Genomic DNA, 15,985 nt, shown 5'->3' with positions numbered 1-15,985 from the left:
GTAGCGTGTTAGTTCTAATTGCCACTGTCGTCATCACCTATTATTGCATTCTATAGAAAAGCAGGACATGGAATTAAATAGCACTGTACAAACTAGGAAATTCATAATGCCAGGAAAAAACATATGGAAAAGGCTATTGATTGCAAAATAGAGCCTGGGGGTAGGGGAATAAAACCCTTCACTCCACTGAATATTAATGTCTACAGGCAACAGCTAAAAAAAAAAACCAAACCAACTGTGTCTGTTTTTTAACTTATGTACCAAATTCACATATGAAAAGAGCACCCGTAAACTAAATGAAGAGCAATCTCTTCTGAAACAAACAGCTCATCATGAACTCCCAGACAGGAAAAAGAGAGAGGAAAATACAAAAGAATTTGCAGTCTCCTTGAGTCTTAGCTGAAAAATGTGATGACAACCTCACTCTAAGGAATTAGGACATATTTGTAGAGCTTACTGCAAGCTTCAGCATATAAATATCTTCCAATTTAATCAGTTGCAGAGAAAAATATTTATATATATTTTTAAACATTTTAAATTGGATTATGAAAGGATTTCAGAAATACCTGTATTTTCCCCTGACTTTTGTCATAAAAGCCCTGGAAAGTAGACAGATAGCTTAAAGGATTTGTTTTTTTTTAATGTATCCAAAAAACTATTCTCTTTCAAACATTTAATTTTTTTTCTTTATTTTAAAAACATTGATCAAACTCCTCTGCTTAGCTGCTGATCAGAAGCCAGATGCATAGCAGAGCTGATTGGGAGTTGTTGCTGATTATTTTTAGAAACAAATGTTTCAGCACTTTGGACAATGCCTACTGTCAATTTATTAGAAATTATTCAAAAACTCATGCAGAAAATGGCTCTGCCTGACTAGCAGGGCTGCTTATTAGCCAGAAATGCAAGGAGGAGAGAGAGAATTGTGTTACTTTTGGCTCAGAATAAAGAGTTGTGGATGTGGAGCAGGAATGATTTCAATGAAGATCTTTAAGTTCATTTAGGTTTTATATGAAGCACAAATGGCTTTGTGGGAGGTAGGGAAAGAGAGAAAATTATGATGTGATGCAGGGAGCTGGTGCCACAACAGATCACTAGTGTTAGGGAAGGCAGATGCCCAACAGACAGACAAGACTATAAACAAAAGGAATTTTAAAAAACCCAATAAACCCCACCAAAAACAAACAAACAAAACAAAACCCCACAATAAACCCCAAACCCCTCAAGCCCCCCAAAAGAAAAAACCCAACCAAGAAAACAAAAACAATGAAAAGGAGTTTGCTTGCAACCATGTTCTTCCATCACTTGCAAAAAACCCAGCAATATGAACTTTTCAAATTGGTGGCTTAAGGAGTGACCAACCACAGTGTAAGAAGCAGAACTCTCACTTCCCCTGCTTAGCTTTGCAGAAACCCATTTGAAAAAATGATGGTTTTATGTTTTAAGTCAGTCACTCACAACTTCCCGTGCACCCCCAGATCCCACCCCAGCCTGGAAGCAGGAAAAGCAGGAAAGGCTTTGGTTCTGTGTGAGCACCACTCAGCAATGACAAAAACATCTCTACATCATCACCCCCATGTTCAGCCTGAATCCAAAACACAGCCCCATACCAGACTGTGTGAAAAAATTTAACTCTAGCCCAGCCAAAACCAGCAGATGTGCAATATTCACTCACTCAAGTCAGCTTTTCTCTTACGTACAAATGTTGGGGGAAAGCCTCTTGCTTTTCTGTTTGCTGAACCAGTCAATTAACCAGCAGTGTTCTCCATTTCATGACAGACAGAATCAGCTCATTTCTGGAGCTGCAGTCAGTACACACTGAAAAGCAAACTGTCTGTGGGGAGTTCATGATACTTGAAAATGTAAAAAGGCAAAAGCTGAACTTTACCCAGTTGATATTAATTCTACTTTAAAGCTAGTGCTTGAAAAAACAGTGTTATAAAAAAAAAAAAAAAAAAAAGCCACTATCACCATCAAACAATCAAATATTTAAACTTGGATCAGAACAAAACTCATGCCACTAGTATTTGTGTTTTAATCAATACAGAAATGGATCTGTTTATGTGCATTGTGATATATGCAGCCCAGAAACTACACTGCAACTACTGTTTTCTTATGTATAACAATAATGTTTTCTTTGATGATGATCTCTGTAGATTGGAGACTAAACAAAAGAAAGAAAAAGACCCCCATTTCCATAAATAGATTTCATCCAAAAGAGATTTAGTTGTAAAGAACTTCTTGAGCAATTTCAAACAGTCCTGAATCTGACCTGTCAGTTTTTACACAGCTTATGTGACTGAATATCTACTCCACATATATAAATCCACATCTGCTTGATTAAATTATGCTGTCAGTCTCCTGAAGTAAAGCCACAGCCAAATGGCCCAAAGTTATACACAGATCTCCAGCAGGAGGTTGAAAATCTGGCTCTGTACCTTCTCTGTAATTCAAATGATAGAATTTAAGCTCTCAAACAGAAAGACATTCAGAGAATTTATATTATAATTGCAGTTGCTACTTAGAGATAAGCAGTGAACGTTCCCATAATCCTGTACCTCTGGAAAGTCAGACACTTAATAGAATGTCACTCTTTACCCTTCTCCTGCATCTGTATTTTAAACAGCCTGAAAAAAACACTGAAAACTTTTTCAGCTCCTTGCTCATTGTAGTAAAGGTGTAAAGATGAAATTTGGAGTTTAGCTTTGTAGTATTTTTGCTCTCCCTTCTTAGGCCTTGGAAGCTTTCTCCTGGGCATTACCAAGCTGGCTATGATGTCAAACAGCACAATGTATATACTATGTACTCTGAAAAGAAATAAAGAGAAACACTTAAGCTTTATACATCATTTGCAATGTGCCACAGCACTTCAGTGAAGATAAAATATCCAGTATTCTTGCAGAAGGCCTTAAAAATAGAAAAACAGCCTTGTGATTGTGAAAGCTAGGAATAAAGTTAATTACAATAGTACATCAAAAGCTGAACTAAGAAGCATAAGCATGATAAGCCACATACAGTCCTGTGATCTTCCAAATTTATAAATAGTTCCAGCATTTTTCAGAAGTAGAAGACAGATCTCAATGCTGAAGGTGCCAATCTCATCTGTTTTATCTGGACCCATCTATCTACTTTAGATTAATAACAATACACAAGGATCAGCATGCTTCAAGGTACACTTAATATCTGTGAATTCACAGAATGAATAAACTAGTTCCATGTGTAGAAAACTTATTTGGGAAATCCTATCAGCTTTGCAGGAAATTGCTCTGCAAGCAGCAGAGACAAGAAAGTATAATTTTCTTTGGATTTCTGTCCTTTAATACCCTAAACTTGTGCAGCCACCAGCACCTACCAGAGTTAGCCAAGACACATGTATGCAGTTCTGTCAAACAGTGTAAAAAAGAAGTACTGTGCTAATTTAAGGGATTTTTTTCCTCCAGCTGAACTTTCACACAGGAGACAATTGGCTTCCTCTTGGGGGCACCTGCTCTCAGTAATGCTTTAATTGTCACAAGAATCATAACTGTATCTAATTGCCATAGTATTGAGCAATCCAGTAGATGAAAAAATATTGAAATTATGTCTTGTATGCAGTAAAATCTCTGTTAACAACAATGGCTGAAAAGAGTGTAAATCTCTCTTAATTTCTCCATAAAGGGAAATTCCCTCACAAAATGAAATACCTCACCATAAAAATGTTACGTATAAATAAAAACCTTATAAATCAGGCTTATGATTTCAGTTCCTGTGAGAACCTACCAACTTTCATAAAAATGGAATCCCATAATGGTAGGAGTCTACTTATTCTCATGAGAAAGAATTCTAAAACTGTAGCAGTTAACAGCACCTGTAACAACTATCCTAAATCATTGAGAGAAAAATGCAAACATATCTAAAAAGAGACACTAACAAACCTCTAGCAAAATAGCCAGTCAAACAGATAACAGCTAGTTACCAACCAATTAGAACCAGACACAATACTCTTAAAAATCCAGATAAATTTAAAGATGTAGATAACAAAGAGACTTTTTTTCTACTTAAAGAAGTATGTATCTCCTCTATCTCTAATGCGAAATATAACAACATAAACATTTATCCAGTTACTCACATAACTTTTCAACCAAGACATTTTAATAAGACATCCTTTTAATCCCTGCCTGTTTAATTAGACAAATAGGACATTTGGTAGTTTATTATACCAACAGCACACAATTCATTTTTGTAACACAGCAACAATAAATAACACAAATTAAACAGTCAAATCCCATAGCCTCCAGTGAAACAATATTTGGAATATAATTACATGCAGTACACATTTTGCAAAGGATGTAGACTCAGTTCCAAATTTAGCAAAATGTGGCCAGGAAATAAGCATCTGGAACTTCACCACAGTGTTCATTTGACCCTTTTCAGTCTTGAAATTTTACTATTTGCCAAATGTCGTTTCAGTTCATGAGAGTGTTAAGGCTCCTCTAGTCCTCTGTAAAGAATTAACTGCTCCATGAAGAGATGCTTTTAGAATCTTGCTGGTCTAACTTATACTGTAACTTATTTTAGTTTCTCAAAACTTTGTTCTCTCTGGGTAAGGTTTCCAAAGATTTTAAACATCCATGTGAAATTATGTCAGTTTTTCATGCTTTAAATATACAAAGGTAGCTCAAAAGAAATATGAGAGGAGATTATTTACTTGGAAACAAGGTATTCCCTGTCTATGAACTGGCTCTTTCTTCTTTTAGCAATACAAACAGTGCCAGCTTCTCCAGACATTCACTTTCTGCCTTTATATATACATTAAAAACACCAAGAGATCAGGTATGGATAGCTTTTGTTTAATTTACTGAAATCCTTTCTGGCTTTGCAGGAGAGATCATTCAAAGCCACATGATTTACTCATAAATATGACTCAATGAACTTGGGCTGGACCATAATTTAGTTGTGCAATGCTAAAACTCTACTATAGAACCCATGCAACATCTAGAACAGATGGACATACTTATTTTGAACCATCCTGATTTTAAAGGTTTAATACATTAGAAATTAAAGAGTTTCTAACCATACTATCTGAAATAGTAATACCTCAAGAGAGACAAAGATCATACTTTCATCATGCAGCCACTGTCTATTTTTATCTGCAGACACCATGCTGATATGCACATCATATTATTAACAGCAAACCAATGAAATACAAATTCTCATGGACTTCATGCTAAATAACTGTAAAAGAAGTGTATAAATACTATCAAAATATATTGCATCAAATACTTAAACTGTATCCTTCTACTGCTCTATATTGGTAATTTTCATGGATTAAGATTCTTAAGATATATTTCTGCAGAATGACAGGATCTTTCTCTGAATTGAACCATTTCATATTTTTAAATTAAATTATATCCTGATGGTTAGATTGTCCAGTGAGAACATTCTTTTAAAGGATACATTTCAGTTTTTTCACCCAGGTCTAGAACTACCTATCTCAGAAAAATAGTTTTGCTGTGAAAAAGAAGTCTTCAAGACAAACAAAAATTTTCTGAAATTCCATGAGAAACTACCTTGGACAGTACTGGCTAAGAGAAGAAATACACCAGCCTGAAAAGCTCTGTGAAGTTTGCACTTTGGAGACATGGATTCAGTGGTAGAAAACAGATTTGAACAGTTTGTGCAAGAGAGGATTAATCTCATTTCTCACTGTGGAATATCACTTAGAAATATTTTACTCTACTTCTAATATATAGCAAAAGCATTTTGCTTTCATGAGAATGGAGTGAATTCGTTTAGGTCACACTGACAAAATAAGTGATGAAAGCTGTAAAGGCATGTAGCAGAGGTAAAGAGCACTAACTGGAATGTTTATGTTTTCTACATCTCCATGGTTGCACTCGGAGTATGTTCCTCATGCCATAACAATATTGTTGCCATTATGTAATATAATTGTCTGATAATAGACAGTTATTAAATAACCAATCCAACTAGAAATTAAATCTCAAAATGACAGACCGTTGCCTGTAATTGCAACACAGTTCTACTTCCACCCACGTCAGGCAGAGCTGCCCAAGTATCCTAATGGAGCAGTTAGTCTTTATTAATTGTATCTTAATGAGGACTCCTAGGAAAAATTCAATATTGAAATTCAGACTATAATCACATGGTACATCATCTTAAATCAGCCTAAAATGAACAGTGACCACCAGATGATGAATTCAAGAGTAAGCTGCCTGCAGTGGCAGGTAATGTGTCCCAGTTACTTGCAAAACCAAATGCCACTACTCTATAATAAGCCAACTTCTATAAAAATACTATCACAGCAACAACCAAGATGGCACTTAAATAAAATGGAATAACATTTGTGTCTTATCACTCTGACTACAAGTTATAGTAACTGTATCAGAAAATTAAAAGTGATAACCACCTCCTCACTACAGGGAAGTTCTGGGACATGGCCTACATCCCAAAGAAGGCAATTTCCTAACAACTCAGACAGCAGTTTGTTTTGCTTTGGGTGATGCAGTCACCAGCCCTGCTGGAAAAAGCAGCTGCCTGATGCAGATGTGCAAAACAAACTAGAACCTGGAAATTCCTTTGCAAAGGAGGAGCACCCAGGAAGCTCTGATAGGAAGGTCTTATTTACAAGCCAGAACCCCACCTTGCTCAAGTAGACACTGAGCTGAGTAGGACCTGAAGGGCTCCCACAGCTCAAGGCAGCAACACAACAGCACCAGTGAGTTGAAGATTTAGCCATCTAAACCAGGGCATCAGGGGACACACAGAGAAATAAGTTCTTTGAGGTTGGTAAAAGGAATATCCAAGAAGGATCTATTTTTACAAAAACAATTAATAGCTTAGAAGAGATTTACACCATTAAAAAAATTATGCAAGGTGGAATAATAGATAATTGAATTTCCTCCTCTTTCTTCAGGTCTACTCTAATTTTTCCCTCTTCTGGACCTTAAAAACCAAAATTGAACAGAAATATACAGTAGAGTTAGACAGTTCAAATGCACAAACAAGATACACTGGATAAATTTGGTTTAGATTAGATACATAAGAGTTAATAGTATGTACAGGGCTAACAGTATTACCTGAAATCAAGGTTGGAGAAGGTAAACCACATAAGCCATGCAATGTTATGACTTCTGAGAAACAAGTTTAGAATGTTTTGTCAGTTAAATTAGGCACAAAAGGCAAGATTAGGCAAGTCTAGAGTCTGACTTGTCTTATGCAGGCACTGCTTATCTCTATTTGACTACTATCCCTAGCAAGGGAATGGAATTGGCTGGAGCCACTGCCCCAAATAAAATAATCACTTTTAAAGATTAAAGAAGCCATTAACATGGATTGACTTTGTCCCAGCAGAACAGAGCAGTGCAATCTGCTCAGTGCTGGTAATCTGGCAAGGACAAATCAAAGCAGTCTGACACCCAAGAAGGAAGACAGAGACTCACAGATGCTGAGTGCAGTGTCCAAACTCACAAGGACTTCTGAAGTAACAATGGTTCCAAAGGAAAAATTCTATATTCAACACATGGATACAGCTGCTTCTCCATGATCAAAATGGTACTTAAAAAATTCTCAGCAAGAATCCCAAAGGTTTTACTAATACCATACTTAATCCTCAAAAGCTTAAATAAAATCCAGTATGCAGGAGGGTGGAGCTTGGAAAAAAAATGTATATCAGCTGTAGAGAGAAGGGATGAGCTCAGCAATAGTTCAAGAGCCTTAACACAATTTGGAACATCAAGTCCCATTTCTGAAAGGAAGAGACAAAGAATCTGTGTTCAGAGACAGACATGGAATCTGTACTCAAGCAGAGACTTCTGGCAGTCAGAGACCAAACCAAAACAAAACAATCACCTCCAAAACAACACAGGAACTGGAGAAATTCATGCTTGAAAGTAGGAAGGAAAGATTTGTGAATTCTAACTTTGCTTTTTTGCTTATCCACACACAGTCCAGTCTGTTTACATGTATTTGGTATGAAGGTTTGCTTGAAAGTAAATATTTTTCAGAAGTTATTTTGTTTGTTTTTGTTTAAAATAATCCTGAATTAATTCAAAACTGTCTTTTTTGTAGATGCACAAGTGCTTAGGCCTATCTGAGTGCAGTATGTGGGAACCCTCTGCCCAGAAGCTTGACCTGATGCATCTGTACAAGGTACTGAGATTATGTGAAAACTGAGATAACACAGAAGTGGGAGGCTGGGAAAACCAGGAGAAATGAAGGCAATAAAGAAGGCAAGACATGAGATAGAATTATCATCATGAGGAGGAGGGAGAAGGGCAATGCTTCTGTAGCAAACTATGTGTCATTTCTCCCTATTGCTGTTGAAAGTTCTTTGCAGTGAATATCAAACCCAAGGTTAAGCTTCAAAATTAGAAACAAATTCATTAAATGAAGATACCAGGGCAGAGACAATGTCCATGCTGCAGTGGATGGACTGTCAGGAGTTCTGCTGGGACTCCTTCACAATCACAACGAACAATGCTGGAAAACTTAATCTAGTGGTGGAGAATTAATCTCTAGGAGGTATTTTAGAGGGTATTTAGCAACTCAAAATTAAAAATACAGTTCACATGTACTTAATTTTAGGATCATGTTCAAGACAGGTGCTGTGGTTCCAAATCAAACCTACAGACCACAGTTTCTCTTACTTCTCAAGTGCACATGGTAGGGAGTAATTATTTTCAGCTCCATTCAATTTGCTGCTTTAATTTGCTGAAGGTCCCTCCAAGCACTTTTGTGGACCTCATGTAGCAGGGAAGGCAAAAACAGAAGGGAGGAACCTCTCAATGCAGCACTGCTGCCAAGGAAATAACAGACTTCCAGGGAAAAGAGAGTTCTGTGTGAACAGTGTGGTTTAAGCAATGTGGTGACACTGAGAACCTCTACAGCAAAAGCAGGAACAAAACCTGACTCACCATGATAGGTTCTGCTTGCAGAAGTCTCCCTTCTCTCCTGCATGCCCTAACTCATTTTGGTGAAGCAAATGAGGCAGGCATCCACACCAGCAAACCCACCTTCTCCCTGGAGAAAGGACAGAGAAGTCAGCAAGGAAAAGGCAGCTCAGAGCAGGTAAATATCATCTACACAGCAACTGTTCAGAAAAGACTGTTCTGTTCACTGCCCTGGCCAAGGGAGTCACTCTGGGGATCTTCTGTTCAACCCTCACAATGGGTTGCACCATGTTATTACAGAATGAACTGCTCAGAAATACAAAAGCAAAGAAATAAGCCCCAAACAGCTTCTGCAGTGACACATCAACTGCAGCATCAGTTTAATGATATGGATGGTTTTAGGAACTTATGCAGCATCCAAGCTTTAGGTTCATTTAATGAGTAACAATGCATCATCCAACAGCTCTGTGTAGCCACAGGCAATAGGCATGCTAGTAGCCTGTTAATAATTTTAGTTGGTTTCTTTGGTTGGCTACACTTAATTGTTGTCAGCAAGAAAATAAATTAGAGTTTTTGTTTTCTTCACCACATCCTTATGCTCAGCATTCCAAACTACCTGGCTGATGCTGATTTGAGGGGTGGAGGGGGTGTTTATAGGTACTTACAGGAATGAGGTAGGTAGGCCCCTTTTTCTGTTTCTAATATGTTTGCCTATTTAGGAAGGCAGGAGGCAACTGTCCAGCTGATTTACTTCTGATTTTGAGTCTCTGCAGTATCATGTGCCTGTGAGAATGGAGAGAGGAGCAGAAAAAAGTTTTGGGGCTTTATTCCAAAAGTGACACTAATGTACTGTTCTGCATCCATTTGTCATACACACTACACACTCTGACCCTGGAATACTTTCCTGTAGCACTATTATGGAAAAAATAATTCAGTGCTATCCACATTAGATGGCAGCTTCTTAGGAATCCAGCCCCCTTCCCATTTGGATTAGATAAACAGAGGAAACACACCTCAAAATCCAGTTCAGAGGGCTGGTTTTCTACCAGTTTGACAAGTTCTGTCAGTGGCAGAACTGAGTAAAATATCCCAGTAGATCCAATATATTTAGTCCCTTTCTACTTCTGAAAAATTCACCTGCAGATTGAAAACTACTCATTTGTTCAAAAAAGTAGTATGGTTTGAAAAGAACAATAACCCCAAAACCAACAAACACTGCAGACTGATCTTAAAGAATCCTCTGCATTACCCAAACTCCACCTCACCTCACTTTAAAGTGAGAGAAAGAATATTGGTGTCATCCTAATTGGGTTTAATTCATATGACAGCCCAAACAATGGGCATGGAGATACAAAATGTGTCTTTCAATGGAGAGGCTAGAACAAAAGCCACAGCCCCTTACAAGTGTGAACTACAGATTTAAATGAAATTGTAACTGCCAATACAAGCAATGAATTTGACCTCAGTATGAATACTGAATTCTACATTCAGCTATTTGATGATTCATCCATAATGGAAGAAAAACAAATGGCACTGGAGTCAAACTGAAACAATAACAAGAAATTTTTTCTGGAAAGAGCATGAAACATATACAGTAAGTTCCTATTGATACTTTCAAAAAATGGGTCTTGTTTATGGCACAACCAAAATGTGACAATCTCTGATGACTCATGAAGGTTTTGGTGAGAGAAGCAGTATCAGCAAGATATTGAGCAGCTTTCTGCACAGTGCCTTTAGTTCCCAGAGCACATGTCACTTTGAGGCAGCCTCAGCCTGGTTATGTGCCAGCATCTGTGGCAACAGCATGAAGTCACAGAAAACACAGCAAATGTCTGACTGGTCAAAAGCTAGAGACACCTTTTTACAAGACTCTCTTTTTAATCAAGACCTTGTACACTGCAAATAGTTCTTTACCACAAAAAGCAAAGGCACTTTTCCAGGCCCGTGTTAGAAAGATATCAAATCTCAGCTCTCAAGTTTATCAATCATCTACATTCATCTTTTGAAATAAAATAGGTGCAATCTGAATTGAACCAACCATGAGTATTATCCTCAATCTCCACCTATCTGCCTTATAGCAATTTCCCAGCAAAAGTCATCTGCACTGACTCAAAGATGATGCTGAAACCCAGAAGGCCTGAACAGGTGGATTCCTCTTCCTTCTCTGCACCACTGGCTTGGGCTACCTGCTGACAGCTGCTCTGGTGATTGTCTGAGTGGTCTGTAAACATGACCATAAAGCTTGTTTTTGCCTCCCCAATACTGTGAACACCCACACTTTATTGAACATATTCATCTTTTACAAACACTATTAAATAGTAGCTTTTTCCCCCCCTAGCCACTGAAAGCTCAGAATTCTCAATTAAACGAGAATGTTTGTCCTTCATTCATTCATTCCTAGGTGGCAGAAGATGAATGACTTTTGACATGTATATTCCTAATTTCTGATGATTTCTAGTTAACTTATCTGCCCTGAATTTCTGAGAAAAAGCTATTTCTGAATCTTGTACACATGCAACCCTCCCAACAGTCATTTAAAGCCATTAGCAAAGCAATTTATAGGCATATAGACACTTCAGTGGTGGGCTGCAGTAGGAAAACCTATTGCTGGAGAGCTGCACAAACTTTAGCAATTCAGTGGAGTGCACTGCTGCTAACAGAGCTACCCCTTCTGAAAGAATACAAAAGCAAACAATGGAAGTTACTCTCTTACTCTCTGCTTCAACCACAGTTTCCTGACTTCACAGGAAAACACAGCCATAGCTTCACCCTTATTTTTACAACACTTCATCAACTTCATAGGGACAGTCTCACCTTTACAAATAATAAATACCATTTCACTTTTAAAATAATCATATTTTATTAACTGCAAAGCACACATCTGGCTACCAAATCTGACAAGATCCCAACCCAAAACTAGACCACACAGTACATATGGATTCCTAAAGACTCACAGCATAAAGTGCAATCTCCTATTGATTTTAGCTTCATCTCATTTTCCTTTAAATCCTATTTCACCTAGTATTGCCATTTCCCAGTTGCCATTCTCCTGATCATACTAAAAAAAGGACTGACTTAGAGCTTCCTGTAAAAACTGGGAACCTGCTACTGCTCTGTATAATCACAGAACCATTGTTTCTCCTCAATCAGCTTCTTGGAACTGAGGATTGAGGGAGAAGAAGGGGAGACAGTGGCTTTGCTCCCCAACATGGTACAGCTGAGCCATGGGAAGGGCAGGGGCTGCCCCCAAAAACCCACTCAGGAGTCCATCTGGGATTCTTCTGGCAGCCCCTCAGGGGTGAGACATGGGCAGGAGGAAGAATGGTGCATCAAAGACACCAAAACATGCACAAATCTGTGCTTTCCTCAGTGATTGCTTCTACACCATGAAATGCCAGCAGGGCCAGCCTGACCTCTGTGCAAGAGAAGGCAATTAAGGAAAAAGAAAAGTGACTAAGGGAAATTCTCCCTATGATTTAATGAGGGGGGTGTGTGTGAGAGAGAATATATTTTGAACCACAGACAATAACTCTTCTATCACTCAAAATAGGTACCTATAGCCCAGATGTCAATTAAGGTTTTCCAAAAAACAATTACTCAAAATCTCTTTTTAGAGGAAAACCAAAAAGAATTAAACCATCTTTCTTGTTTTTCAGAGCTGCTCTAAGTGGAAAACATGATGATTATATGATGAGCTGTCACTTGGCTACAACCCACTCAGATCTATTACTGCTTGCTCCAGCTACTTTAACATTCAGTCATGTCAGTTACCTTTTATTCTCATGGCATTATCATTATCAGGAATTATCAAATGCCCTTTACATCACAGGGCAATCCTTGCCCTCAGATTCCAAGCTGAGTTGATCTCTTTGTGCTTTACTGGAATTTAGGACTGCATTGTGAAAGAGAGTAGGAACCCTGTCTCAATATAATTTGAATTTCTGCACCACACACATTTTTCTCTGCCCTTCCTCTTGCTCTCTAGAAGACTGAGGTTACAGAGCACAGTGCACCATTTGCATATCTAAAGCAGTAGCACTTTACATAAAAACAAAATGCAGGCACTTTTCTGGTTTCAGTGACTGAGAGCTCAAGATTTCCTTCTTCTGAACCTGTAACATCAAATTCAGGTGTTCAGTTCATCAAGACTGGTTCAGATAAATATTTTTAAAATTAAGAAGCTTCCCCACTACCAGAGTTACCTGGTACTTTTTGGCCAGAGACATTTTCTTTCAAGACTCACTTCTTCTGGAGCAGTTAAAGACTTCACTGTCTTACCTGAAAGAACAAATGAGAAACATGCAAACAAGTTCAAAGAGCATAAAGGAACAATTTTTATTTATCTCAAGTTATATATGACTTGTTTGAATGCTGCATGGTGCTACCTCACTTACTGGAGGGCTTCAATTCCAGCTGGCCTTCCTGGGCTCAGCTGTGTCAGATTTTATTATTAATAGAAGCAGGACGACTCTCTGCTCTACCTTACACCATCTAACAAAAGAACACGTGCACAAAATACTATTCCATGTTGCTGTAGCCTTATGCTGCCTTTTCTGAAGCAGAATGTCCAGCCCTGCTGTTAACAGACACAAGCTGTCAGTGCAGGACAGCGAGCACACTGTGAACTCTGACTTGTGACCTTCATCAAGCTCCAAGACACCCAGCCTTGATACTTTATTATTGCACCAGTTTTTCTCAGCAGGAGACAGAACTGATTCAAGCACAAGCCATACTACCTGCTGAAGTTAACATGCCCCAATTGCATCACTCCTAATCTTTATACCCTTGATCAGATCAACTGCTATTGACCTAAAACCATTATCCACCCCCCAGAATGCAGGTGGGCAAATGAATACAATACAAAGATACTCACAGTTGTGTTTCTGAAAAAACCCTTCCTGCACCTTAACAGGGATGTGCAGCCTAGTGCCTGGCATGCCACAGACAGTGAGACTAAAGACATAAGCTATGGACAATAATTGGCTCTCTCTGTGTTGCTCCCCTGCCCTTTTTACTGATGGTCACACACAACATGCTGGTGAGTGCAAAAAGGCTCCAAAACAGGCAGGAAAAAGATGCAGCCATGTCCCCTCTCCCCCATAATGTGACTGTCAGATGTGACATCAATTTTAATGACTTTCTTGCCTAGAAATGTACCTGGCCACCCACGCTGGTAGACAGAGTGATGAGGAGGGAATGGAGAATGAATGAGTCAGAAATCCCAGCTGTTTACCACAGTGTCTCACTACTCCCAACACCAAGAGCAGTGGGTGGTGTTTGAGCTGTCCTCGACCCTGCCAAATCCCTCTTCCACTACTTCCCACCATTAGAAATGCTGATGTGTTTCCAAGTCCCACCATGAATGCATTACCAATTTCATGAGGAAGACCTATCTGCTTCAGATGGTTTACAAGAAAAATAGGCAATTCTCATGCTCAGGAGAATCATGTTATAGTATGAGTGCACTGGATTACACATTCCTTTGACCTGTTTATCATTCACTACTCACCTAAAACCCTTGTTAATCCTCAGAGATATCTGATCTGTTTCCCTATATATATTCAATTAGATCATTTAAAGAAACTGCACTAGATCAGAAACAAGATCTAAAATCAGTCTCAATAAATGTCCTTCCATTTTCCATCTATTTTTTACTTAAAGCACACAGCACAATGGCAAGCTCATTAAACATAACACAAAAGTGCTTATGAGTACCTTTTTTTTTTTTTTGGATAGGAATCTTAATCCTCTTTCCTTTTAAAAAAATGTTTCCAAATTCTCTCACACATTTCTGTACTAATGCTCTGTGACTCACATGAAGCCAGACCTGTCAGGACTATGTTTGAAGAGAGAAGGATCAGAATAGTGGGTGCATAAAGCCACCATTGCCACCACTCCTTAACCCTTACATGACTAGCACTCACCTGAAATGCCATGTTCTTTTACTGCCCTTTCAGCAATAAAAAGGAGAACCCCTTAGAAGTGCAAGTTTGCCTTGGCAGCTGAGGTCACACGTCTTATGGTGAACAGTTCTCTTAAATGGCTGCCAAAGCAGAGACTGAATTTGCTAATTATTTGGAGAAAACTACATCCATCGTTCTACAAGGACTCTTTTTTGTGAGTTCTAGATCTGTGCTGGTTCTTCCAAGACCCTGAAAAGCTGTCAGGCTGCACATCAGGTGTTCAGGCTCCCCAGTCTGACTGCACCTGTCTGGTCAGAGTCAGGTGTGAGAAAAGAAGCCAAGTTTCAGCACATTAGTCCTGTTCTCTGGCAGTCTAAACAAAACACTAATGAAAGAAAAGGATTTTCCTATAAAACTGCATCAACTGGTAAGAGATAAAAGGCACACAGAACATAAATAAGTACAGACACCTGTCAAAGACCAATGTGATCTAAGGTAGCTTGGAAAACTGCTGGCAGGCTCACAAGAATAATCACATTCAAACCAAGGCTGACTGGATGCATGTGTTAGGAGTGAGCATTTCTCACAGCTCTATTTCTCAAGAAGCATGGAGAAGAAACTCAGATTCTCAATTCCAACAACATATACAAACCTCTTCAAAAAAATCCTAATTTTCAATTCCAACAACATATACAAACCACTTCCAAAAAATCCTAATTCAGCTGTCAGAAATGTCTTTTATGTCCAGCACCATCTTCAGTGCAATCCTGCCTTTCTGCCTGCCTGATGTATTCAGAGGTTGTTGCTGGAGTCACTTCCTCTTGTCTGTCCTATTTAACTAATGCAATTCAAGAGAATAAAATAAACTATTCCTGCAATAGCAGGAAGGCACATAGTGAACTGTGGAATACCAAATCCACCAATTCACTTTATTCAGTGGATACAAATTTTACCCATAATACTTCTCTGTAACTGACTGACACTAAAACAGAACAAATAATTCAGTAATCACACCTGCACCCAGAACAGTCTGTCTTGTTCAGAACTGAGGTCATCCAGAGAGGGGAATTTGCAGTGCAGCTGCTGTACTTTACATAAACACAGAGCTTCCATGGAAATTTGAATGCCTGCTTCTCACCCATCCTCCTTTTTTCTTTATTTTTTTAAATATAATTTTTCTAGATCCTTTGGAAAACT

At 38.5% G+C, this 15,985-nt stretch overlaps 1 protein-coding gene across 2 annotated transcripts in view; it reads right to left on the bottom strand.

Annotated features, from left to right (window-relative positions):
• Positions 1-15,985, bottom strand: part of OTUD7A (OTU deubiquitinase 7A) — a 77,420-nt gene that overhangs the window by 38,285 nt on the left and 23,150 nt on the right. For both annotated transcript variants that reach the window (XM_056499541.1, XM_056499543.1), the window contains exons 2-4: positions 13,088-13,163; positions 9,551-9,668; positions 8,910-9,015 (exon numbers count right to left, since the gene is read on the bottom strand). The gene's annotated coding sequence lies outside the window, so the exon portion shown is untranslated. The remainder of the gene's footprint in view (positions 1-8,909; positions 9,016-9,550; positions 9,669-13,087; positions 13,164-15,985) is intronic.

The sequence above is a fragment of the Oenanthe melanoleuca genome, chromosome 10, assembly GCF_029582105.1.
Source record: "Oenanthe melanoleuca isolate GR-GAL-2019-014 chromosome 10, OMel1.0, whole genome shotgun sequence".
Lineage (NCBI taxonomy): Eukaryota > Metazoa > Chordata > Aves > Passeriformes > Muscicapidae > Oenanthe > Oenanthe melanoleuca.
This window is presented reverse-complemented; position numbering and strand designations above follow the sequence as displayed.